Here is a 24,995-nt window from a genome sequence, read left to right on the forward strand (position 1 = left end):
CGCTTTCACAGTCCTCTCGCTCCTTCTCACTGTCCTCCAGCTCCCTCGTACTCAGCTCCAATCCCGTCCTCCTCAGATCCCCTGATGGGGAACCCAATCATGAAGACCCCCATCTGGTTGGGGACAGGAGTCTTAGGGATGCCTGGCTACTGCTCCAGCTGCTCCCACATCTTCTTGTACAAGGCTGCTGGGGGGGGGGAGGGGGCAAGTGGGGCAATTTGCCCCAGGCCCCGCAGGGGCCCCCATGAGAGTTTTTCAGGGCCCCTGGAGCAGGGTCCTTCACTCACTCCGGGGGTCCTGGAAAACTCTCACGGGGCCTGGGCCCCTCAAGCTTCTTCCGCTCCCAGTCTTCGCCGGCAGGGAGTCCTTCCTCTGGGGGCGGAAGGACCCCTGCTGCTGAATTACCACCAAAGCGGGACCCACCGCCGAAGTGCAGCTGGGTCTCCAGCGGTAATTTGGTGCTGGGGGGGCCCTTCCGTTCCGCGACCCGCCGCGGAAGTGCCCCCCGCTGCCGAATTACTGCCGAAGACCCGGCTGCACTTCGGAGGCAGGTCCCACTTCGGGGGTAATTCGGCGGCGGGGAGCTCCGCTGCGGGTCTTCGGGGCACTTCAGCGGCGGGTCCCGGAGCGGAAGGACCTCCCGCCGCCGAATTACCGCCAAAGCAGGGGCCCCCACCGCTGAAGATCCCAGGCCCCTGGAATCCTCTGGGCCATGCACCCCCCACTGCCTTCAATTCACTGTGACTCTCAGTCAGCAAGTAAAACAGAAGATGTACTAGATGACAGGAACATCGTCTAAAACAGAGCTTGTAGGTATAGAAAACAGGAGCCCTCAGTCAGGTCCATCTTGGAGGGTAGAGGGCCCATACTCAGGCTGTGGGCCTCCCTGCATCTCCTCAGCCAGCTCCAAACTGAAACTCCCTCCAGTTTCTCCCCTCTGGCCATTGTCTCTGTCCTGGGCAAGGAGGCCACCTGACTTCTTTGTTCTCCAACACCTTCAGTTGGCACCTTGCGGGGGGGAGGGCTCAAGCTATCAATTGCCAGGAGACAGGGTGTTGGCCATTGTCTGTGCAGACTCCTGCACACCCCTGCCCTCTAGGGCTCTGCAACAATCACACACCCTTATCCCATCACCTAGATACGTAAGAACTGCATAGGGTAAACTGAGGCACCCACACATTATTCAGAGAAAACATTAAGAACATGCCCACTTCATCACGCCTGTCACTTTGGAGTGTGGCCACAATTTCTGCCTCCTGCCCTCAGTGCAGAGAAACTGTGCAAAGGAGAAACCTCAGGCCAAACAGGCAGCTGGCAAATGTAGACATAGCCAAAGGGCTGAGTTTTCAGGCAGTGAAAGGAGCAGGAGGAGATGGGATGTGCAGAGAGCACCAGGAGGCTCTGAAACTGTTCTATGAAGCAGCTCAAACCCTCATCCGTGTGGTGTGTGACAGATCCCAGGTACACAGAGCTCACACAATGGTTCCTATAAAGGAAGCTGCCCAGGAGTACAAGTTAGGGAATTGCTGCCAAATTTAATGGGCAATAACTTTGGATTTTAGTTACAAGATTAATTTCACTGGAAGCTGCCTGTTACACGTATATCTGCATCATTCAGCTCTCCAAAGTCTTTGTTGTGTGGGAAATACTACTGAAAAATAAATCATCTGGCAAAAGGGCAAGAAGGGGAAAAAAATAGTCTTTAAAGGTACCTGACATGGGAGACTTTATCTAAGAAGCTGAATCCTTGTCAAACCCAGATTCCATTGGGGAAATAAGGGAACTTTTTTAACCATAGGTGCTGACTGTATGTGTCCTGCTGGCAGGCCCTGCTGATCAGTGCCTACCCATGCCTCCTGACTGTGGAACTCAGGGGGCTTTGGCGGGAGAGGAGGAGGAGTAAGGAGTGGCACCCTCAGGGGACAGGGCAGAATGGTGTCAGTAGAGTTGGGATGGGGCCTTGGGAAAGGGGTGGAGTAGGGGCAGGGCAAGCCGCTCTGCCCCGAACGACACAATGGAAAGTTGGTACCTGTGCTTTTTACAGAACGGAAGCTGTTACATGATCAGTGACGCTTGAATCATAAGAGCTGCAGGCTGGTCTCTGAGAGTGCTGCCTTCAGGCTGGAGATGGGGCAGTTACAAGCTGTTGATGTTGTTACTGATTTGTATCATAGAACTTATTAGTTATATTTGGATCACAGCAGCTCCCACAGCCTCCAGATGAGATCTGGACCTTGCATAAAAAACAATGAGGGACAATGTCCACCTTAAGCAGGTTGCAGACAAAGTAGACAAGACAAAGGGCCGGGAAGGGAACTGAGGCACAAAGAGGGCAGTGACTTGTCCAAAGTCATGCAGCAGGTCAATGGCAGAATTGGGAATACAACCAAGGTATCCGAAGGCCCAGTCCAGTGCCCGAACTGCTAGACCAGGCTGCCACCCTGCCAGCAGCACTGAGCAGTGATGAAGGAAAGACTCCTTGATTAAAAAACCCAGCCCAGCAGGGAGATGAGGTTTCTCACTGGGATTCTGAACTCCTGTGTTGCTCTATGAAGGGTTAAACTCAGATGCTGACCTGCACTAGAAGAGGTCACTAGCTAAACGCTGCATGGACCCTGAGCACCTTGAATCTACACAAAAAGGGGCTCCAAACAGCTCAGGTTCATGACAAATATCACTGGATTCCAGCAAAACTAATCCCTGGACGGTGCTGACCTGGGTCAGTCTGACCTGTCCTGTGGTGTATGTGAGTACGGACAAGACTCACCATTTTTCTAGCCTTCACTTCTGATCCCTGTTTATTTTCCTGGGTCTCTTCCACTCTCCTCTCCTCCCTCCCACAGATCATCCCCCTTGGCTGCTCCCTTCTTTCCCCGATTTTATCCCTTCTCCTCTTGCTGCCCCAGTGAGATCTAATCCCACAGATCTGCACAAAACGCTCCCTGGAGCTTCCAGCTGCTCCACAACCCCACAAACCGATTCATTAATTCTGTGTCCCTGCCACCCCCACATGTGCCTGTCCCCAACCTGGCTGTCAGTGCTACCCCCTGCCCAGCCCTCCCTCCCTGCCCCTCCTGCAGCTCCAGGGGTTCTTCCCCCCTCGCATCCCTGGGGCTGCAGAGAGGGCGGGGGAGGAGCTTCCAGGGGCCATAGAGATGAGGAGCCAGAAGCTGGGAAGATGGGAGTCCTCCAAGGTCATAGAGACTGAGCTGTGTGTGGCTAGAGAGGCTGCTGTCCAGTTCCCCTCTCTGCCATGTGTCTCAGGGACACAGTCGGAGCCGGGATCCCGGCCCCACCCAGAACCAGGGTCGGATTCTCTCCCCAGGGACGGAGCCCGGCGGGAAAGTGAAGATCGGGGCCTCGTCACCAGCACCGATAAATGTCACCTGCCCCCCGGTCACAGTCCAGACAAACCCGGATCCTGCTGGGGACCCGGCTCAGGGGCAGGGGGGTCACAGGGGATGTGAGAGCCTGGACCTGACCCCACCACAGCTCCACAGCCCAGATCCCCCTCTCAGGGCTATGGCTGATCTGTCCCTTCCTCCTCACAGACTCTCTGGCCACCCCCACAGCCCAGCGTTCCCCATCCCCCATCTCCACCTCCCAGCAATGTCTCCCCGAGGTGAATCCTTCACAGCCCAGCACACAGCCCCAGGTATCAAATCTCTCAGGGTTGTTGGGCAGTCGCTGCCACGTGTCTCCCCATGTCGCACATTTCCAATCCTCAGACAGGACAAGTTGGGGATGAGCCGTGTCTGGATCCAGAGTCACAGTCACTGGGGGGAGAGAGAGAGAGAGAGAGAGAAATCAGAGCATTAGGGGCAGAGCTCGGCCCTGGGGGAGGGTTTGATGGGGTCAGTGACAGAATCTGCCCTAGCTGGAGAGTGACTCAGGGAATCTCCTTCCTCCAGGATGTGGGGAGCAGGTCTGAGACGTCAGCACAGTGCAGGGGAGCGTCACTCTTCAGGGAGGTGACAGAGCAAGATTTGCTGAGCCGAGACAGACTCCAAATGTTTCTCATCCTGTTCTTCCCCTGATGGGGACTAGAGACCCTGGAATCATGGGGAAGCCCCAATAGATTTCCACTCATATTCACATGGTCACAATTATTTTTTTCCCTGATGTGCCCTCTCACTTCATTTTAAAACCCTGGAGCTTGGCTCTCTCTTGTTGATGCCAGCATGATGCCTGCTCCATCCTGCCACATATCTGAGCTCTGTAGATAATGACAAGATTTCAATAAATCTCAAACTAAAGTTCTGTAGCTAGTCATCAGGGCCAGCCAAGGAGAATGATCAGTCCAGATTTCAGTTTTTAAAATTGGAATTTTGATTTAGAAGCAAGGAGCTTCTCCAAGAGGCAGAAGTTAGGGCTGGGGAGAGGAGAAAGAGGGTTTGGAAATTACTCCATGAAGGAGAAAGTGGCAAGGATGGTTAAAAACAGCAGAAAGTTGGGATTTGGTGGAGAGAGGAAAAAGGAGAGAAGACAAAAGATGCAGAAGACTCCTTGGTTTGAACTCTAGGGACTGGTCATTCTTGTTCCTCTACCTGACACTAGGGCTGGGATCCTAATGGACAATAACTGCTCATTCACTTGGAGCAGGATTATGGGAGAAATGTGTCAGGAGGGCATGTTCTGGTAGTCCTTTCCTCTCCCTCCTTGAAACCTCAGGACTCTGTCTTCTCTGAACAGGGACAATATTAGACTACACTTTCCTCATTTTTTGTGCAGTGAAAAGGAGCAGGATCTCCCATTCATTAAATCTGAGTTGTAATTACCTGTATCACTTAGGGATCTTCTCCACTCTGGAAGCAAACACATAGATGGGGATGAGAATTAAGACAGACAAATGCAGGATTCATTATCACAGAAAAGGCTGCATCACAGAGAGAAACAAAACAAAACAAAAATGCCCTTACCTAGGTCTGCTTGAAGTTTACCTAAATAATAAACAGAAACAAAAGGACATCCTGTAAAAGCTTCTCCTGGGTGGAACCAGCCACAGCCTGGCCCCCAATCATTGATCAATTGGCCTGTCTACTGTGCATTGTTTTACATGAGTACAATCCTAGGGATTGGACACAGGACAAGCCACACCAGTGTAAGCCACTTTTCACACTGGTGTAGCTGCATTAGGAGTCTGACCAGGTGCAGCTCTATAAGGAAAGCACAAGGCAGCCCAAAACTCTCTCTGTGGCCTTTATGCCAGCCTTGAGCTGGGTGAAAGGTCACGCTTATAACTCACATGCCTCGCCTATGTGCCAGGGCTGTGGGCACTTAGTGCACAGAATCCTGACTCAGGTGACCACATCCTCACTTCAATCCTGGGCTGCCATCAGTCCCTCTTGGAAATTCTTTTTATGGAGCTGGCATGGAGCCACTTCTGCCATGGGCATCAAGTGCACAGTCCCCCCGGTCACCCACTCCATGCTGTCTCCTGAAGACACATGTACAATATTGGCTTCCTACCCATTACCAATATAACAAGTTACGCAATTAGTATTATCTATGATTTTCAAGTTGACATTGTCACATTCATTCAAAAATATTTCAGAGCATATCATTGGTTCTACCAGGAGAAAATGGAACTTACTGATAGTGTTGAGATGTTTCCCTAAAAAAGAAAATATAAATAAAATTATGTAGGGACTTTTTTAGTGACTCTAGATTTAAAAGAATCTTTTCATTATGAGTCCTTGTGTAATAATAACGATGCTGCTGTACTAAGCCATTGCAGCTCTCCAGGGACTTGCAGGTTGGGTGCCCAGTGGAGGAAAAATCAGTGACACAGAGTTTGGGTACTTTCTAAATGTAATTTGATTTATTTACACAGAGACCTGTCCTAGAACAGAGATGGTCATGAACAGCACACAGGCAATCCTTTCTTTCAAGAACTTCACCTAGCATCAGGGATTGGTTCCCAGAGAACACCAAGAATTGATGCCAGTTGACTAATGTATCATACTCTGTTTTGAAAAGGCTGTTTCGTGTCACTTGAAAAACTTGCTGTGGCACATAAGTCCCTGAAGAGCATAAAAGCCTCTGTTCAGGAGTCTGTCTAAGTGTAAACTATCTGGGGAGAGCTCTTGGTGTGAAAACCCGAGTTCTGGAGTCCAGAGGCTCAGTTAAGGAGGTGATGAGGCTGTAAGGCCTACTCTGAAGAAAGACTGAGATCTTTTGGATGTGTGACAGACTGAAGGGGTTCCTCGAAGAGACTGTTTAAGAGCTGGAGTGTAGATCCATGGTATTTGGCTCCTAGAGAATCTCAAGAATTGACTTTAACCTGAGATCAAGATAATGAGCAAATTCTGTTACTTGTTCAGATTCCTCTTCATGAAAATTTGCAGAACCCCAAACTAACAACACAGCCTGTCTTCCCCATAACAGAACATTTGCTCACACACTAAAACAAAGTTAAAAAAAAGAAAAACTTGGAAGACTCTGTATACTGGCATCCCCAGATAGAGCCTTCCATAACAAAAATGAAAAGCCATTCATTAATATTGTAATAATCTTTTGAATACACCAGAATTAAACAGCAGAAACTTCATAAGGCAAGGATTTTCATTCAAGACAAAGGTACTTAAAACCCCCAAACCACATTAATTATAGTGGGAGCTGGGACCCTAGCTCCCTCAGGCTCCATTGATAATCTAAACTGGTAGAAATCAAGTGTTAGGCTTATTTTAAGATGAAGAGTAACAGGTTTAAGTTAACCTGAAATAAACTCCACTTAAATTGATGTGTCCGCCCAGAGGTTTGCATTAGTTTAACAAAATCCATTTAATTTCACACCTTAAGCTTATGTAACTTTCTCATGTAGAAAAGTCTAAATGGTCTTTTCTAAGGAGAAAATCTCATTCTGATTACACTGCATTTTCCCCATTAGAGCTTTACCTCTTAACATGAACAGAAAAAGAGTAAGGCTGATGAACACCAATGAAATCACCAGAGTCACACTGCAAACCACCGGCCAAGGAGACATTCGTGGTAAAAAGAAATCTGAAACACAAAGCCCACATTAGTTCGGAAATAAGAAACACTACACTATAGTTTGGAATGACAAACAGAGTATACTTTTAGTCTAGAAAAATGTATTACATCAGGATTTGTTTGAAACAAGGGTGGGAAAAATTGCTCCCTGCAAGACAAAAACTGGCAGAAACCAATTTTAAAGAGAGGTTCTGCTCACACACTTTTGATAGTATTGAATGGTGTATTAAATACTATGTGACATGCTACCAGCCTCTCCGTCTCCGTTTCCTCTCTCCAGCATACAGAGACACCAGTAGAAAAAAGGGCCTGGGAGACACCACCAGAAAAGTGCGGGGGGAGGGAAGGCTGCGTGGACTGCAGGGAAAAAAGAGGAGGGGCCTGCCTGGGCCACATCCTGCTGATGCGAGGGCTTCACATGACCCACATTGCCCCCCCCCCCGCATATATAAATGGGCCTGGTCACATCATCTGTAATTAAGGTGGCTCCACGCTTCCCACTATAGAACCTTCTTTTCAGTTGCTCACTATTTTGCCAGACTTTAGCCATCAGCCAAAATGGTTCCACTGTTTCTGAGAATGAGATTGGAGAATAACTCATTGTTTTGACATTCAAAAATAAAATAAACATCTGATGACCTTTTCTAGGAGAAGCTTTAGTGCCCCAGGCTTTTGAGCAGAAACTTGATATTCAGCAGGGTGTGACCTTTGTGTCAGGGATGTGCCCCGTCCCTGTGAAAATCCAACCAATAATTTTGGCTAACTGATAAGCCTTTGAAAATTTTTATGTGTGCACACTCAGAGTTCTTAGAGTTTAACAGTTAAATTCTCTGAAGATTTTGTCCTCACAGAGCCTGCTCCATCCCCTCACAGCCCCTACTGCTGACCAGACTTCACAAGTGACATCCTCACACTCCAGGTCAAGGATAATAGGGCAAAGCTGAGCTTTCCCTGCAATTGCTGCTCCAAGCTGGTGTGAGGTTGGGCACTAAAATGGACAGCAGGGGCCTGTCTCTCCTGTGCTCTCAGTGTCCATTCTGCCGGTGTCTAGGCAGAGCAGAGGTAGAAGGTGACAGATTAGAATTTAAGAGGAAAGAAAGCTAAACCCAGAAGGTGGTAAAAGGAATAGACTGGAACAAAGTGCTTGGTGAGAGAGAACTGTGACTGGGAATGAGGTGGAACAAGACTCTGGGTAAGGACACTGGGAACCAGTCAGGGAAATGGGAGGACTGAAAGTGAGAACTGAGACCGGATGGGGAACGAGGGCAAAGGGACAGACTAGAACAAGGCCTGACAAGAACACTGGGACTGGGAAGCAGTAGGGGAACAGGCAAGAGGAAGGGGAGTCAAATCTGACAAGGAGCTGGAGTGTGGGGTTACATCTGAGGGTGGTTGGGCAAAGAGACAGTGCAACCAGCTTTCAGATTGGAGAGAGGTAAACAGTGGTAACCCCACGGGTCTATTCTGGGACCAGTCCTATTCAACATACTCATAAATGATCTGGAAAAAGGGATAAAACCGTGAGGTGGCAAAATTTGCAGATGATACAAAATTACTAAAGATAGTTAAGACCCAGGCAGACTGCGAAGAGCTACAAAAGAATCTCTCAAAACTGGGTGACAAGTCAACAAAATGGCAGATGAAATTTAATGTTGATAAATGCAAAGTAATGTACATTGGAAAGTTTAATCCCAACTTTCGGAGGCAAGGGGAAATAGTATGTGATCATGGTATTATAAACTGTATCATAGTGCATAGAAGACAAAGGGGCCAAACTTAGAACACACAGGGAACCTGAATTCTGGTATTTATCAACTTTTGAATCCAATTTTCATTTAAGGTGTTTTGTGTGTGTGCACACAGCTGAGCGTGTGGATTTTATTTTATTTATATATAAATAAATGAATAGTGCATTTGTGTGTTTATATTTTAATTCTGGTTGTCCTTATGCATAGTCTTCATGCTGTTGGATAACCAGGCTTCTGAACCCATCATCCAACCCAGGAGCCAACTCAGGGGAACGTACCTTCTTTCCATGAAATTAATTCTACAGTTAAAACACACAGGAAGAAAAATTATAGGGAATCAACAGACAATTTACATTTAAGTAAAATTAAAATGTTTGTAACAGCAACAAACTTCCATAGTAAAAGAAAATCTGACGTTTTAAAAGTGGAAATAAATAATTAATGGAGGACAGATAAATATTAAAATACTCTTCACTTCAGCTAGCATAGGAGCTGATCTGCTAAATGGGTGTGTAGAAATTGATCCAAATCCTATTAACGTCTTTAATGGGCTTTGGATCAGGCCCACAACATTTTGTTCTTATGGCAACACCCTTCCCTGCATGAAGTCTGCTAGAGGGTGAGAAACCAAATTTCATATTGAAACTTGGACCTTGTAGTGAGTGACACACTCAAATGACTGTTCCCAGGGCTCCAGACTTTCTTGTCCCTGTCTTGCTTCTGACCCCTCATGAGCCAGAGACTCAACAGTCACAAATTTCCTCTATGTTGAAGAGATCACAGCACATCACATCTCCCTCTCCATAGTCACTGGGGCAAGAAACCTAGTCCTTGATCCACCAGACCACCAGGAAGTGGAAAGTCCAACCAATCAGTAGGGCCCCCAATATACCTTAAAGCTGCCCTGTGATGGCTGTATGAGAAAAAGAAATCTAATTTCAGCTTAAACATACATTTATAAAAAGATGTAAATAAAAGACCAGTTTATTCTTCTGTGGGATTTCAAACACCAACCATCTTGGTTTTTATTACAGTCATATCCATAGTGCATTTCTATGCAGAAATACATTTGGATTTCTTTTAAATTTAACCTTAATTCTGAATTTCCTGTGTCAAAACGGCTTGTTTCTGGGATAATTACTATATCCCTGGAATGTATTTTATCCTAAATTGTGTTCTGAACCTTAACTTAACGTAGTGTTTGGTGAGGAAATATTTTAAGTTTTGTATTATTTAGCAACCTAGATTTTATTTCTTATTCCTTTTTTTCCCCTCCAGTTTGAGAAATAAGTATTTGGTTTTGGTGGTAACTCACCTGATATATAAAAAGTTGAGGGTTCCTTTTCTAGGTTGAAGTAAGCGTTCCTTATAGAACAGGATAAATTCTGGTTTGAATTTTCTGTTATAATGATAGAACTTTTTATTTCAAAGAGCCCACGTCCATCTGTGGATTTTGTTTTAGTAGAAGAAGATAAAGGCTGCCCACTGCGATCTCTCCACAGCACCTCGGGCTCTGGGTACCATCCCGACAACTGACACACCATTCGGATCCCTCCATCCTGATAACCCTCAACAGAGATTTGAGGTGCAGAGCCTGAAGCTAGAGTAAAATAAATCAGTGTTAAATGATATACATATACAGCCTAGCATATAAAAGTTTACATTTTCAATAAAATGATTAAATACACTTTCTTTATAACTGATATTCGTAGAAAGAGGAAACTTTGACATTAATGAGACTTAAGTACTTGTTAAGCATTTTGCAGTCCTGCGGCCTCAGAGATGGAAGTGAAAGCCTTACAGAGCGTGGGAGTGAGTAATCAGCAGCTTAGTAGGTGATGTGAAGTGGGCAAGGAATGCAAAAGAATTTCCCTTGGATTTCTGATTTCTAGGCTTTGAAGGTTTTTTGTTCACAGATCCAATAGATTTTTAAAGGCCAGAAAGGACCATTGTGATCATCCAGTCTGACCTCCTGGCTCACACAGGCCATACAGCTTCCATGAATTAATTCAAGTCCAAAAGCTGTGGCAGACCTAATACATCCCTTTTCCCCAGTGGTGTTTGAGATGGTGCAGTGGGTCCCAATGCAATTGTAACTCTCGCTGAATAAAGTTTTTGTTTTGATTGTAATTAAGGTGAGGCTGGGGTGCAGGGCACCTACCTTCCCTGCCTGCCCTGGCCCACGCTGCTCCCAGAAGCTGCAGGCATGTCCCTGGCTGGGGCCTCTGGAGGGTGGGGCAGGTGGCTCCACATGCTGCTCTTGCCTGAGACTCCACTCCCGTAGCTACCATTAGATGTGGTTCCTGGCCAATAGGAGATGGGGGGGAGGCACCTGCAGGCACTTGCAAAGAGCTTCCCTCCCTGATTGTTGTGAGCCAATGCTCGCAGCTCCGGGGGTGGGGGATAGGGGAGATATGGCAGTACGTGGAGCTGCATCCACCCCCGCCAGGCAGGGCTGGATAACGCAGGGGCTTTAGTGTCTGCAGCCCATGGCCCAGGGCTAAGAGGGCCCCTGAAAAATGATCTGGACTTTGGCAGCACGGAGATCTTTTTGCAGGGCCCCCCTTAGCTTGAGGCCCTGGGCTGCAGCCCCTAATGCCCCAGCATTAATCCAGCCCTGAAGAAATGATTTAGGCGCCTATGCTGTCTGGCTTCAGGTGTCTGGTTCCCATTCATGGATCACCAGCTGAGACGGGAACCTCTCTGCAGCCTGCACTTAGCTGTCCATCTGTCAGTGTGGGGCCGGGGCTTAGGACACACCTCTCTGGTTGACATTTCCCATTGGCTGGCTTAGGCACCATCATCTCCTCTTCTGGCTGTTTAGAAGCTGCCTAAAACAGCCCAGAACAGATGTTGATAAGAGTGGTGTATCCTAGCGGTCTGCTGTGCCAAATTTCAGAGCCTGAACCCAGGCTGGTGTGAGACCCCTATCTCTGCTTGTGACCCACAGCCTGGAACACTCTTCTGGAGTCAGTCACCTAAGCCACTTTCTACAATCTGCACTGGTGCTGGTACCTCCCACAGAATTTTCATCCCAGTTTTTAGAGCACTTGCTGAAGATGTGGAAGATCCCTGGTTCAACTACCCCCCTCTGCTTAATGGGGAGGGAAAAGGATGTGAACAGGGGCCTCCTACTGCCCATGAGTGTGCTCTGACCACTGGGCTCTGGGATATTCTGATGTGGGGCTCTTTCATTCTCTCCTGCTGAAGCTGTTTCACTTAGGACAAATAATTCTTTGCAGTCATTGGAGCAGGAGGATTAGACCTTGGGTCACCTTCTAACATGTCAGAGTCTAATCATTGGCCTACAGATTATTCTCACTCTCTCTCTCTGGCCCAATGACTAATTTAGAATCTCATTTAATGACTAATTGGAGGATTTCAGGGGCACCTGAATTTTGGACTTCAGTGTCTGACATGGGGAGATAGGTACCTAAGTCCTTTTGTGGACTTTTAGGACTGGTCTACACTGCGGGAGTGGGCTAAGTTGGTCTAAGTTACACAACTTCAGCTAAACAAATAGCGTAGCTAAAGTCAATGTACTTAGAGCTACTTATTGCGGTGTCTTCACTACGTAGTTCGACTGCGGACGCTCCCTCTTTGACTCCACCGGAGTTGACGGGAGAGCTTTCGGCGGTTGATTTATCGCGTCTTCACTAGACACGATAAATCAACCCCTGCTGGATCAATTGCTCCAGAGATAAGTATAGATATATCCTTACAGACACATTTTACTGACCTTCGACCATCAGTTCCAATACAGCTTCTTCATAAAAGACACCATCTTGAACAAAACAGTGGTACTCTCCTTCGTCAGAGGGTCTGACATTCGAAATCCTCAAAGCAACATTCCCATCCATGATGCTGGCTTTCAAAAGCTCTGTCCTTTCATGATAGTCTGGCATCTGCTGCTCATACTCATCCTTTCCATGCTGATACAGGTGCACAAACGAAGTGAACTCAGATCGGAACCATCTCACCTCCATGTTCTCAGCGCTTATCCTGGGGGACAAGTGACAGGGTAACACAGTGTCCTCACCCACAATGGCAGTGACAGGCTGATCAGGTCCAATCACTGTGAACCGAGCTGCCAGATGCACAAAGAAGATAAAACAAATAAAGTAAATGTACATCATATTCCCTTTTAATAAATGACATTCATAAACTAGAATCTCTTTGTGCGTATTTCCTATTCTGTGCCTCTATTGCTGTGTTTTGTCATTGACTAGGATGTGTCCAGAATTTATACATGAATTTTACAAGAAACAATGCATTTGGATAACCATAATTAGTTTTAGTGGAAGTTGAAATATTTTCCGCCATTATCTTTACAAGCAGCTCCAGACAGAATTTGCAAACCTTTCAAATTGTTGCTTTCTGTTTGAAACAGTTTAAGTTTTTTGAATGTATAAAATATATAAACCAAGTTAAAGAACATTATTAGGGTACCATTCAGGAAAGAATCTTTCTTCAGGAAGGAAACTTATGCATGTGTTTAACTTTAAGCATAAGCTTAAATGCTTTACTCCAGTGGTTCTCACACTTTTGTACTGGTGACCCATTTCACACAGCAAGCCCCTGAGTGTGACCTCCCTTATAAATTAAAAACAAAACTTTTAAACACTAGTATTTAAACACTATTATAAATGCTGGAGGCAAAGCGGGGCTTGGCGTGGAGACCGACAGCACATGACCCTCATGTAATAACCTCGCAACTCCCGAGGGGTCATGACCACGAGTTTGAGAATCCCTGCTTTAAGCAATCAGGAGCTAAGGTTGCCAAACAAAGCACTTAAATATTAGGAGATGCCAGATTGTGCTACTTTATTTCTGCCTGCTTTTGTGTATGATACAGTCTTCTGTTCTATGACCTCATCACGGGCCTTTCCACAGTACCCCTGCTTCAGTCCGAGACTGCTCAGCTGGCACCAATAGAGAGAAAGAGAAGAAGGTTTCCGACAGTTAACCACTGGCTTGACTTGATGCTCACAGGGAGTATTTTGCTCATGAACTCTGTGAAGTCAGCTGGGATGTTTGAGCTAATACTTCTCCCCCTGTCTCTCCCTCAGTTTCAAAATGGGAGATAGATAGATAGGTGGCCAGGAGACCTCCAATGAAGTGTCTCAAACACTAGATCTCCTTTGCCCTCTGGCTCCTATGGAATCTGCACCTGCACAGTCCAAGCTGATTAGGTTTTTGAGAAGACAATGGGCATGTTGAGGAGGACACTCAAGGAGGGCCATATTAAGAAACTGGATGGACGAGGTGTAGTTATTAATTCTGAAGGCCTGGGGAGACATTTTACTGTATTGTTACCCCTTTTCAACCTCCGCAGCTAGTCCAATTTTGGAGCCTGTTAGAAGTTGACACTGATACAGCACCATACTCTCTTTGCTGCAATCTTTTTTATTTACAAGGAATGTACCAAGTCCTGCTTCTCCAAATGCAGGAGGAACCAAAAGCAAAAGGAGCAGTTTTGTAGCTTACCGCCCCCAAGCCTTTCTAAACAACAGACTCAGAAGTTTTCTCTGTAGCTTTTTCCAGGGTCACCCTGTGGTCACAGGCTCCTGCTTGGCTTCTTTGCTTTTTTTGTCTCCGCCACTTTCTCTGTTCTTGTCTGCTGTCAATTCTGTGTGTTTGTTCTCTCAAATCTCACACTCCCACACTCACTGGGTCACAATACCCAGAGGAAAACCTCCTCCCTGTTTTTGCCCCCTCCTCCACACACCCACAGGTGTGGTCTACACTAGCACTTTTGTCGGTCAAACTTTTGTCGGGCACGTCACCTCCCTGACCGACGTTAAGTTTCACCGATAAAAGTGCTGGTATGGACAGAACTGTGGCGGCAAGAGTATGTCTCCTCCACCGCTCGTTAAGGGTGGTTTAATTGCATAGAGCAGCTACAGGGGAGACTTTACAATAGCAGAGCTGCAGTGCTACAGCTGTGCCACTCTAAAGTTTGTAGTGTGGACATAGCCCTAGTCTCTGCACAGACTCTATTTAGCCTTGTTTTAGGTGCTGCTACGTTACTCTCTTTTACAGCTGTATTCAGTGAAAGGGTGCACTCACACACCAATTTGAACAAGGCCAATTCAATCCAGAACAAGATTTCGTCCAGCTCATAACAAATCATTTATTTTTTACGGATGTTGATATGCTTGGGAATTTGTGCTGATTTTTGTTCAGTTTTGCATAGTGTAGTTAAATAGGGTAATTGTTGTTATGTTGCACTCCATATTCTTTATGGAAATATGCTTCTAAATATGATATGACAGAGTTTGAATAAAGCATTTCCAGTTATGTGACATATATTTGGAAAGGTTATAAACTCCTGAATGTGTTCATCCCATTTGTATGCATGTATCATTCTTTTCTCTGAAGTTCGAAATATGAAGTGTAAACTGATGTTACTGTTACTAATGTAGTTATGCCAAGTGAGGGCCATTAAGGTACTTCAGGAACCGGATCACTCTTAAGCAAGAAACGATGGGATGTCAGTGGATTTGTTTTCCTGTAAGTCTGTGGGATGCCTGTGTGGGTGGGGGGGAATGGAGGTCTCTGCATAGGTGCTGACTTCCCCTCTGCCCTGTGGGTACTCAATTCCCCCCCATAGCCCCACCCCTGCATCGCCCTCACCCCACCCCAATTCTACCCCCTTCCACAAAATCCCTGCCCTTCCTGCCTTTTCTCACCCAAGCCTCGCCCCCTTCCCACCCACATTCCACCCCTTCCCCCAGCCTCTGCCCTGCTCCTCCCCCTCCCTCCTGGAAAGTCCTAAGAGTCACCAAACAGCTGTTAGGTGGTGGGAAAAGTGCTGGGAGGGAGGGGGAGGAACAAGGACATGGCACATTCAGTAGGGGACAATGGGAGGAGGCAAGGTGGGGTGGTGGGAGCTTCGCTGCCAGTGGGTGTGGAGCATCTGCTCTTTTTTCCCTATGGGTGCTCCAGCCCCGCAGCACCCACAGAGTCAGGGTCTACAGGTCCCTGCAAAGATACGTGTATTTGCAGGGGGAAAGTTTAAAGAAAAAGACAAAGGATTCCTGCCTTTTGCCAAATCTATAAATGGGTATGAGGCTGGATAAAGAGGGAATCCTGAGGACACCCCTGCTTACAGCCCAAGGTGCCTGCTTGAACTAACAGAGCCTGAACAGATTGGGCTGGAATAGAAATGAGTCTAGTCTGTGAAAGAAGCTTATTGGAACATCTTAGAGGGTAAGATAATACATGAAACTAGTTTCTTAGTGTATTAAGCTTAGCCTTGAGTGTTTGTTTTATTTTGCTTAGAACAAAGTGAGTTACTATCTGTTACCTCTTATGATCACTTAAATCCTACCTTTTGCACTTAATAAAATCACTTTTGTTTATTAATAAACCCAGTGTAAGTCATTGTTACCTGGGGGGCAAACAGTCTGTGCATATCTCTCTTCATTTTGAGAAAGAGGGCAAACAATATGTATGTATATCGTATAAAACTTTATACGGTGTAAGATGAATTTATCTGGGGTTCAGGTTCCACTGGGGCTCTGCACTTGAGTGCTGAAGCAAGTCCCTTTTAACTGAGCCTTCCCAGAGCTGAGTTGATCTCAGTGTCTCTATTCTGGAGAGGGGTGTGGTCCTTTCTCTGTGTCTGTGCTGGAGGAGGCCTGGAGGTTCTAGCTTGGCAAGACAGAGGCAAGGGGTACCCAGGCTGGCAGAAGGGTTAGGTTCGGTGGTATCTCAGCACATCAAGTGACAGTCCCAAGGAGGTCCTGACGAGGGAACCCGTCACAATTGTAGAAATCATACAAATGAATAGATCTTGTAAGAAGCAGCAGAAGCTACAGACATTCCTACCTGATTCCAGCTTGTGAACATAAAATGTAATGAAGAAAATGATGAAATCAGGTAGAGAGGAGCTGGCTCTGGAGCTGTGGTAGATTGAAAGACCCTTCATCTCAGTGTAACTTGATCTAAATGACAGGACGGGGGGATAAAATAACAAAAATAAAATGCATTGAGTATAACACAGCCACAATGATTTAAGGCAACCTGGCTACAGAGAAAATGGAAAATTATGAAGACGATACATTATTGGCAAAACAAAACAAGACCCTGCAGCACTCAACTTAATTGCATTTCTCTGTTTCTATGTAACTTTCAATAATGTTCTGAATATTGCATCTGATCAAATCCAACATTTCATGGAGCAATCCCAGCATTGATCACAAGCTGTCTCCTGATCCAGGGAAACTAACCAACGTGCAAATCAAATATTTTTTAGACAAAACTAAATCCCACAATAGGCAAAGGTTGTTAGAAGTGGACCTATTGAAGATACAATGGATCTGGTCATGGCACACAACCAACCCAATCACCGTTTTCAGTCTCTTTATCAAGGCCTTTGAGAAAAGTTTATAGCTGGAGCAACACAAGGACACAGATCTCCAATCCTTTACCTCCCCAAGGTACCCCTTCTTAAGCAAAAGGGTGAGAATTGCTCAACAACAAGTGGTAATATTGTCTCCCTGACCTTCTCCTGAAAAACCTGGAGCAAGTCAGTCCCAAAACAGGTCCAAAAGACCTTGCAAAACTCAACAGGTGTCTTCCCTGGAATATTTAGGGCATCTGACACTGTATGGATTCTGGGGGACATTTGAGCATACTATGAATAATTAAATGCTTATCAGTTGGATCCAAACAGATGGCTGCTTGTGCATTTGATGGAGCTGCAAACATCTCTGGAAGATATGGTGGAGTACAACCTTCGCTCAGAGAAAAGTGTAACCCTAAGCTTTCCTATACACACTGCAGAGGCCATCTATGTTACTAGTACTAGTACAAGCTACAGACTCTTCAAAAGACATTAAAAAAAGCTATAAATTTAATGTCTTCATTATATTCTTTTTTCAGCAAGAGTCCAAAAACACTGAATATCTTGGAAAAATATAGATGATGCACTGGGACTGAAGTTCAAATTATTCCAACCTGGGAAAACCCTCTGGCTTTCTCATTAGCGATCCTTGCCTGTTGTCTTAAAACTACTCCAGCGGTTATTACCGGCTTTAGAAAGTATCTGCCAAGATGGGATGGATCTAAGTAGTGAGGCTGGTGGATTACTTTTGCTACTATGTTCAGAGAAGATTATTGCCATTCTCTCTCTTGTAAGTCTACTGTTGAAACCACTTGGGTCATTAAACAAGGCCATCCAGGCATCTGCTACAACAGTAGTAGATCTTTTTCCAGCAACAGAAGCTACATTTGGATCAACCAGAGAGCTATCCATTGCAAAGTACTGGAAGAAGCAAAGACTTCCATCCAGAAGTTGACTAATGAAGACATTTATATTGAATCCTTGAGTGAAGAGGACAAGAAGTGTTTGTTAAGACAACTGAAAAAGTACAGACTTGATTCTTAAAAATCTACAACAGTGACTTCTAGATTCTACTCAACCTCAATGTAGCTTTTACAGATCCCTGTCCTATAAAACACCAAGAGTTGAGTGGAGTGAGGCACTACCAGCAATGGGGATACCTTGTGCTCAGGACAGAATAGAGAATTTTAACACAGAGTGGAATATCATACGACGAATGAATGAAGATTTATTTTTATTATTGCTATTATGTTTCTTCTGCATAATTTCTTTTACAAAAAAGTGAGAGTGAGAGCAAGAAAATGGGAAAGTCCCAAAACCCGCTCCCCCAAAATTAAAGTGTGTGTCCATTTTTTTCCAAATGACTTCAAGCTGTTGGTTTTATATAAAAAGGAAAAATCTATAGACATTTCAAATCAAACAAACAAAAATCATGCAGTTTTTTTTTCAATGAGAAATAATTCCCCTTTTTTAAATCATGTCCAGAGTTACCCTCCTGAATTCTCCCCACTGATGGCTTTTCACACAGGGAATAACCTGTCTCACAGTTTGTTACATGGGTCTTTCTTGCCATTATGCCATCAAATCTTCCCTAAACCCAGGACCATAGAAATCACCCCTGCTGGCCACCCTTCTACAGCTCTGTGGCCACAAAGATAGAAGGCAACATTAATTTATCACAAGATAACAATGCAGTGTGTACAAACTGATCACTCAGTGGTTGTTGTGGATCACTTGACATGCATGCAGAAGACAAATACCAAGATATTCAGCAATACATTTCAAAGGGTGCTTCATTTTAGGCACATGCTTCATTCCCACTGAGCTCAAAATGACTAAAGGCTGTAATTTGATTCCATTGATTCTGGACAAAATTAGATTTTTTTTTCCTTTGAAGTATCAGAAGCAAAAGGATTTAGCCCCAGAGTCAGTCGAAAACTACTGCCTACAAGCAGGCCAGGAAACTATACTCATTGCAGTTGAGTTTGCAGCCCTATGTTTCTTCCTATATTCTAAATACAGGAAGTTCCTTTGTTACAAATCTCCCTTTAACATCACTAAAAACTGGATTGGAATCAGGGTTCTTGAGTGAAACACTGTAACAGAGGAAACAAATTACTGATTGAATGTACTGTAAAAATCCAGCAATGCTAGGAAACTGATCTGAAATGCAGTTTGAGGGTACGTATTTTGACTGTACACATGAGGCACTGTTTCCATTATGAGCAAAACAAATTCTCATAGGATTATCAAGTCTTTGTGTTAATAACAATCTGACCAAGAAAAAGCCCTGAATATTATAAAGTCAAGCAGCCAGAGTTCACCTACCTGACTGATCCTTCTGAGACATTTCATGGTGTTTAAGGTGTGGTCTGTGCTTCTGAAATCCTCATGCTTTGTCGAGATAGTCCTTAAAATATCAATTATTTCATTTTCTCCAGATGCCCAGTGACTACTTCTGGATATAAAATAGCTGCAGTTTGATCAAAGCCTTTTCTAGCAAGTTGTATTACTATTATTATTGAAAGAATCCTGTTGTTCCACACTGATAAAGGTGCTTTCCTCTTGCAGCATTTACTGAGTTTGAAAGTGAAAGTAACAGGGGTTTTTGGAAACAGCGTAATTGCAAACGCTGTGTGTAATTTTAGAATCTCCTCTTAAAGAAACAGCCACATTGCTGCTGAGATAAAACTGTCAGTACCAGAAGATTCAAACATTCCAGCACTCCAAATGCCCTGAATACAGGAGTGATTTTGAAGAGATTTTGTCAGGGACTTTAACCCAGACGGCAAAGTTTGTTGTTTGACCGCGAGAGAGACAGGCAACATCAGCAAGGTTCGATCAAAAGCTTTTTATTGACAAGTGCACGCATCAATAGAGAGCAGCTTGTTTTTTGAGAGAACCAGCCTGTTCCTTACATTTTAGTATAAGCCTATGTAGACAGTTTTATTGCATTATAAATTATTTACTGGAGCAACTTACCCCCTTTTTTTAACAACTAGAAACTAGACACTTTTAGTATACATGTTTTACAGCATTAGGTGATTAACAATATTTTAGCAAGCACCAGAAGTTAGGAATGTAGGGGAGTTAAAACAGACAGAGAACTGAACCAATGAGTGAAAACAGGGAGGCTGGGATTTTTTATTAGTTCTTTAAAGGAACTGTTTTTAACACAGCACAGTTGGTACTATACCAGGAATGCAGCCCCTCCCTTATTTTACTTTTTTCCAGCGCTTCGTGAGACATGCTGCTTTTTAGTTTGTTTTTTTTTACTTAGGGATTACCCACAAACCTTTGTTAGCTTGACTTTGGTTAGGTTGGCATACCTGGTTTTGTCTGCTATATTTTTATTTAGGCCTAACAACTTGTTCTGGCATTTGTGTGAACTGCAGTAAATGTCACTAATAATAATGACTTTTTACATGATGTCACCCGAATTAAAATTCCCCTGTGGATAGTTAGAAATAATATTAATAATACCTTTGCAGTGCTGAACTGGAATTTCAGGTGAACCTCCTTTTTTATGACTGTAACATCAGAAGATTGATGCTCTGACCATCTGTATGGACAAGACTCAGTCTGAGGCTGAAAAGAGAAATTAGAGAATAGGATTAAGGAATCCTGATTTCTGACTGGATACCAAACAAAGTTCTATCCCGGAATAAGTGATAGGTTGGAAATACTAATTGTGACGCTGCACCCCATATTCTTCATATTATTATTATATGATTATGGTGTAACTAAAATATATGTTATGCAATATGGGTCAGGTAAGATGCCATTGGAAAGGTTCTGAATATAGTTACCGAATATGATTATCCTATTTGTATGCATGTATCAATTCTGTATAGACAGTTCGAGATATTGACTATTCAGCAATTACAACTGTATTTGAACCTGGGGAATGCCTGCTAGACACTATGTACTCAACTTGGAACAATAGAGCTGTGAAGATACTAATCTCCCTCCTTCTTGAGAAGTTTCCTGGGAGGCTCCTTTGACACTGCAGGGTCAGGTGATCCTGTTACCTGTCACTGGACAACATCTTAACCTGGTACTTTCCCACTGGGATGAGTGTGAGTCAGACTAAGGCTATGTCTACACTACAAAATTAGGTCGAATTTATAAAAGTGAATTTTTAGGAAGTGATTTTACACAGTCAATTGTGTATGTCCCTACTAAGCTCATTAAGTCAGTGGAGTGCATCCATAGTACCAAGACTAGCGTTGACTTTCGGAGTGTTACACTGTGGATAGCTATCCCACAGTTCCCACCATCTCCGCCCTCCATTGGAATTCTGGGTTGTGCTCCCAATGCCTGACAGAGCAATAACATTGTTATGGGTGGTTCTGGGTATGTGTTGTCAGCCCCTTCCACTCCCCCCCCCCCCAAAAGCAATGGCAAAAAATCATTTCTTGCCTTTTTTCACTGTCACCATATGTCTACTGGATGCTGCTGGCAGACACGGTACTGCAGCGCTACACAGCAGCATCCTCCTGCCTTTGCAAGGTAGCAGGATGGTTACCAATCATACTGCACCATCTGCCATAGGCAAAGCAAGGGGATGCTGTTGTGTAGCACTGCAGTACTGCATCTGCCAGCAGCATCCAGTACACATATGGTGACAGTGAAAAAAAGGCAAGAAACAAATTTTTCTCTATTGCTTTCACGGAGGGGAGAGGGAGGCCTGACGACATGTACCCGGAACCACCCGCAACAATGTTTTTGACCCTCCAGGCATTGGAAGCTCAACTCAGAATTCAAATGTTTGTCAGAGAGTGAGGGAATTGTGGGATAGCTACAGTTGTCAGTTGCCCCTCCCTCCGTGAGAGCAACTGCAGATAATTGTTTCACACCTTTTTTCCATGCAGATGCCATAGCAAGGCAAGCATGGAACCCGCTCAGCTCACTGCAGCAGTTATGAGCATTGTAAGCACCTTGTGTATTATCGTGCAGTTTATGCAGAACCAGAAGTTGAAGAACCAGGCGAGGAGGCAACGGCAGCGCAGCGATGAGAGTGATGAGGACATGGACACAGACTTCTCTCAAAGCGCGGGCCGGGCAATGTGGACATAATTGTGTTAATGAGGCAGGTTCATGCGGTGGAACGCTGATTCTGGGAAACAAGCATAGACTGGTGGGACTCAGTAGCATTGCTAGCGGGGTGCAGAGGAAGCAGCTGCTTCCCCTCAGCACCTTTTTCAAAAGCGGCACCTGAACGGGGTGTTTGGGAGCTGCCGGAGCACTGGGTCCCTGCACGGTGTGGCGTGCCAGCGGGAGGGGGGCAGCTGCTGTGGCGGCAGCTCAAGACATTCCGGCACTAGGCAGAGTGCCGCCGGCTTCGCGGCATGGAGGGGCTGCAGCAGGGTGCCCGGCTCACAGCGCGGGAGAAGAAAGTGAGGGACGGGAGGAGGCATTGTCGCTGCCCAGGCATAGGTGCTGCTTCTGCTCCAGCTCTCCAGGCGGTGGGGTGCAAAGTGCCCCCTGAGCAGCGTCACCCACAGGGGGATGTACGGGCTGCTTCACGGGTGCAAGGGCCAGGAGCAGCGAGAGCTGCAGTAACCGCTGAGGTGGGTGGGCGAGGGAGTGCGGGGCTCCAGCCTCTTCCCCCTCTCCCCAGCAGCACTAACGTGCACACACGAGTGGGGGTGTGCGAGCGGCGATTCTCCCTCCCAGCCCCTCTCCACGGGTGCAGCCAGAGCCGCGCGTTGCAGGACTCCAGTGCAGCCGCCCGTGCCTGGCCAGAAGGGTTGTGCGCTGCCACACGGGGCAAACGCACCCCGCATGGCTGCTGCAGGAAGCCTGGCCACAAACAGAGGATTAGCTGCAGCTGCCTCCCGCACCTTCCCATTCCCGTTCTCCTGCCAGCGCTGGATGGCTGTAGCGCGGGCACCTCAAGTTAAAGACGCTCTTCGGTGTTGTTTGCCACCCTTTTAAGCGGGCGGCATGCGGGGCGCTGCATTCTGCCCCTGGCATGCGGGGGGGGCTTGGTCTCCATTCCCCGGGGGGAGCCGGCTCCTAGGTCACGGTGGCTTCAGCAGGAACCAGCAGGAACTGGGCACCCTGGCGCTGTGGGGGAGGAAGAGGTAGCTCATCAGAGGCACCTGGGCAGCCTGGTAAGCGCGAACCCAATGAGCAGGGTGTCTGGGGGTAGGGATATCATGGCTGCAGCATGGCTGGAGGAGCCAAGGTGGGGGACACGGCACGGCCCGAGGAGCTGGGGGAGGGGGCGTGGAGCATCCGGAGGAGGAGCCAAGGGTGGGCTTTTTTTATATTTGCTCCCACTGCACTTAGAACTTGGCTATGCCACTGGCCTTTTCCTTCCCTCCTCTCGGCCTCCCAAACCCCACTCGGGCTACCTTGTCAGTTCTCTTCCTATGTTTATATTCAATTATTACAGAATACATGATTTTTAAATGATAGTGACTTTAATTCCTTAGAGAGTAAGCTGTGATCGAAGGGGGACGGGCGGTTGGCTTACAGGGAATGAGTCAATCAAGGGGGTGGGATTTCATCAAGGAGAAACAAACAGAACTTTCACACCGTAGCCTGGCCAGTCATGAAACCGGTTTTCAAAGCTTTTCTAATGCGCACCGCTTCCTGGTGTGCAGGGCCAGCTCTAACATTTTTGCAGCCCCAAGCAAAAACAAAGAGCGCCGCCCCTCCCCAGTGTCGCACCGCCCAAGTCCCCGCCCCCCCGAGCGTTGCGTCACCCAAGTCCCTGCCCCCTCCAAGCATCGCGTCACCCAAGTCCCCGCCCCCTCTGAGCATCGCACTGCGCCGCCCAAGTCCCCGCCCCTCCGAGTGCCGCGTCGTGCTGCCCAAGTCCCTGCACCCCCAAGCACCGTGCCACTGAAGCCCGCCCCAGCCGAGTGCCGCGCCGCCCAAGTCCCCGCCTCCCCACAGAGTCGCCCAGCTGAACCAAAAACAAAAACAAACCCCGAGTGCCACCCAGTCCCAAGGTGCCGTCCCAGGCACATGCTTGGTAGGCTGGTGTCTGGAGCCGGTCCTGCTGGTGTGCTCTTCTAATCACCCTGGTGTCTGGCTGCACGTAATCAGCGGCCAGGCAATTTGCCTCAACCTCCCATCCCACCATAAAGGTCTCCCTCTTACTCTCACAGAGGTTGTGGAGCACACAGCAAGCAGCAATAACACTGGGAATATTGGTTTGGCTGAGGTCTGAGCGAGTCAGTAACGTGCACCAGTGACCCTTTAAATGTCCAAAGGCACATTGTACCACCATTCTGCACTTGCTCAGTCTGTAGTTGAACAGCTCCTGGCTACTGTCCAGGCTGCCTGTGTATGGCTTCATGAGCCATGGCATTAAGGGGTAGGCTGGGTCCCCAAGGATAAGTACAAGCATCTCAACATCCCCAATGGTTATTTTCTGGTCTGAGAAGTAAATCCCTTGCTGCAGCCGTTTAAACAGAGTAGTGTTCCTGAAGACGTGAGCGTCATGAACCCTTCCCAGCCATCCCACGTTGATGTTGGTGAAACGTCCTTTGTGATCCACCAGTGCTTGCAGCACCATTGAAAAGTACCCCTGGCGGTTTATGTACTGGGTGCCCTGATGCTCCAGTGCTAAGATAGGGATATGTGTTCCATCTATCACTCCACCACAGTTAGGGAATCCCATTGCAGGAAAGCAATCTACTATGACCTGCACATTTCCCAGAGTCACTATCTTAGGTAGCAGCAGCTCAGCGATTGCTTTGGCTACTTGCATCACAGCAGCCCCCACAGTAGATTTGCCCACTCCATATTGATTCCTGACTGACCGGTAGCTGTCTGGCATTGCAAGCTTCGACAGGGCTATCGCCACTTGCTTCTCAACTGTGAGGGCTGCTCTCATCTTGGTATTATGGCATTTCAGGGCAGGAGAAAGCAAGTCACAAAGTTCC

The 24,995-nt window shown here is 46.5% G+C and overlaps 1 pseudogene; it reads right to left on the bottom strand.

Annotated features, from left to right (window-relative positions):
* Nucleotides 1-751: 751 nt before the first annotated feature.
* Nucleotides 752-19,685, bottom strand: LOC127033309 (butyrophilin subfamily 1 member A1-like; annotated as a pseudogene).
* Between the last annotated feature and the right edge of the window lie 5,310 nt (nucleotides 19,686-24,995).

The sequence above is a fragment of the Gopherus flavomarginatus genome, chromosome 12 (genome assembly GCF_025201925.1).
Source record: "Gopherus flavomarginatus isolate rGopFla2 chromosome 12, rGopFla2.mat.asm, whole genome shotgun sequence".
Taxonomy (NCBI): Eukaryota; Metazoa; Chordata; order Testudines; family Testudinidae; genus Gopherus; species Gopherus flavomarginatus.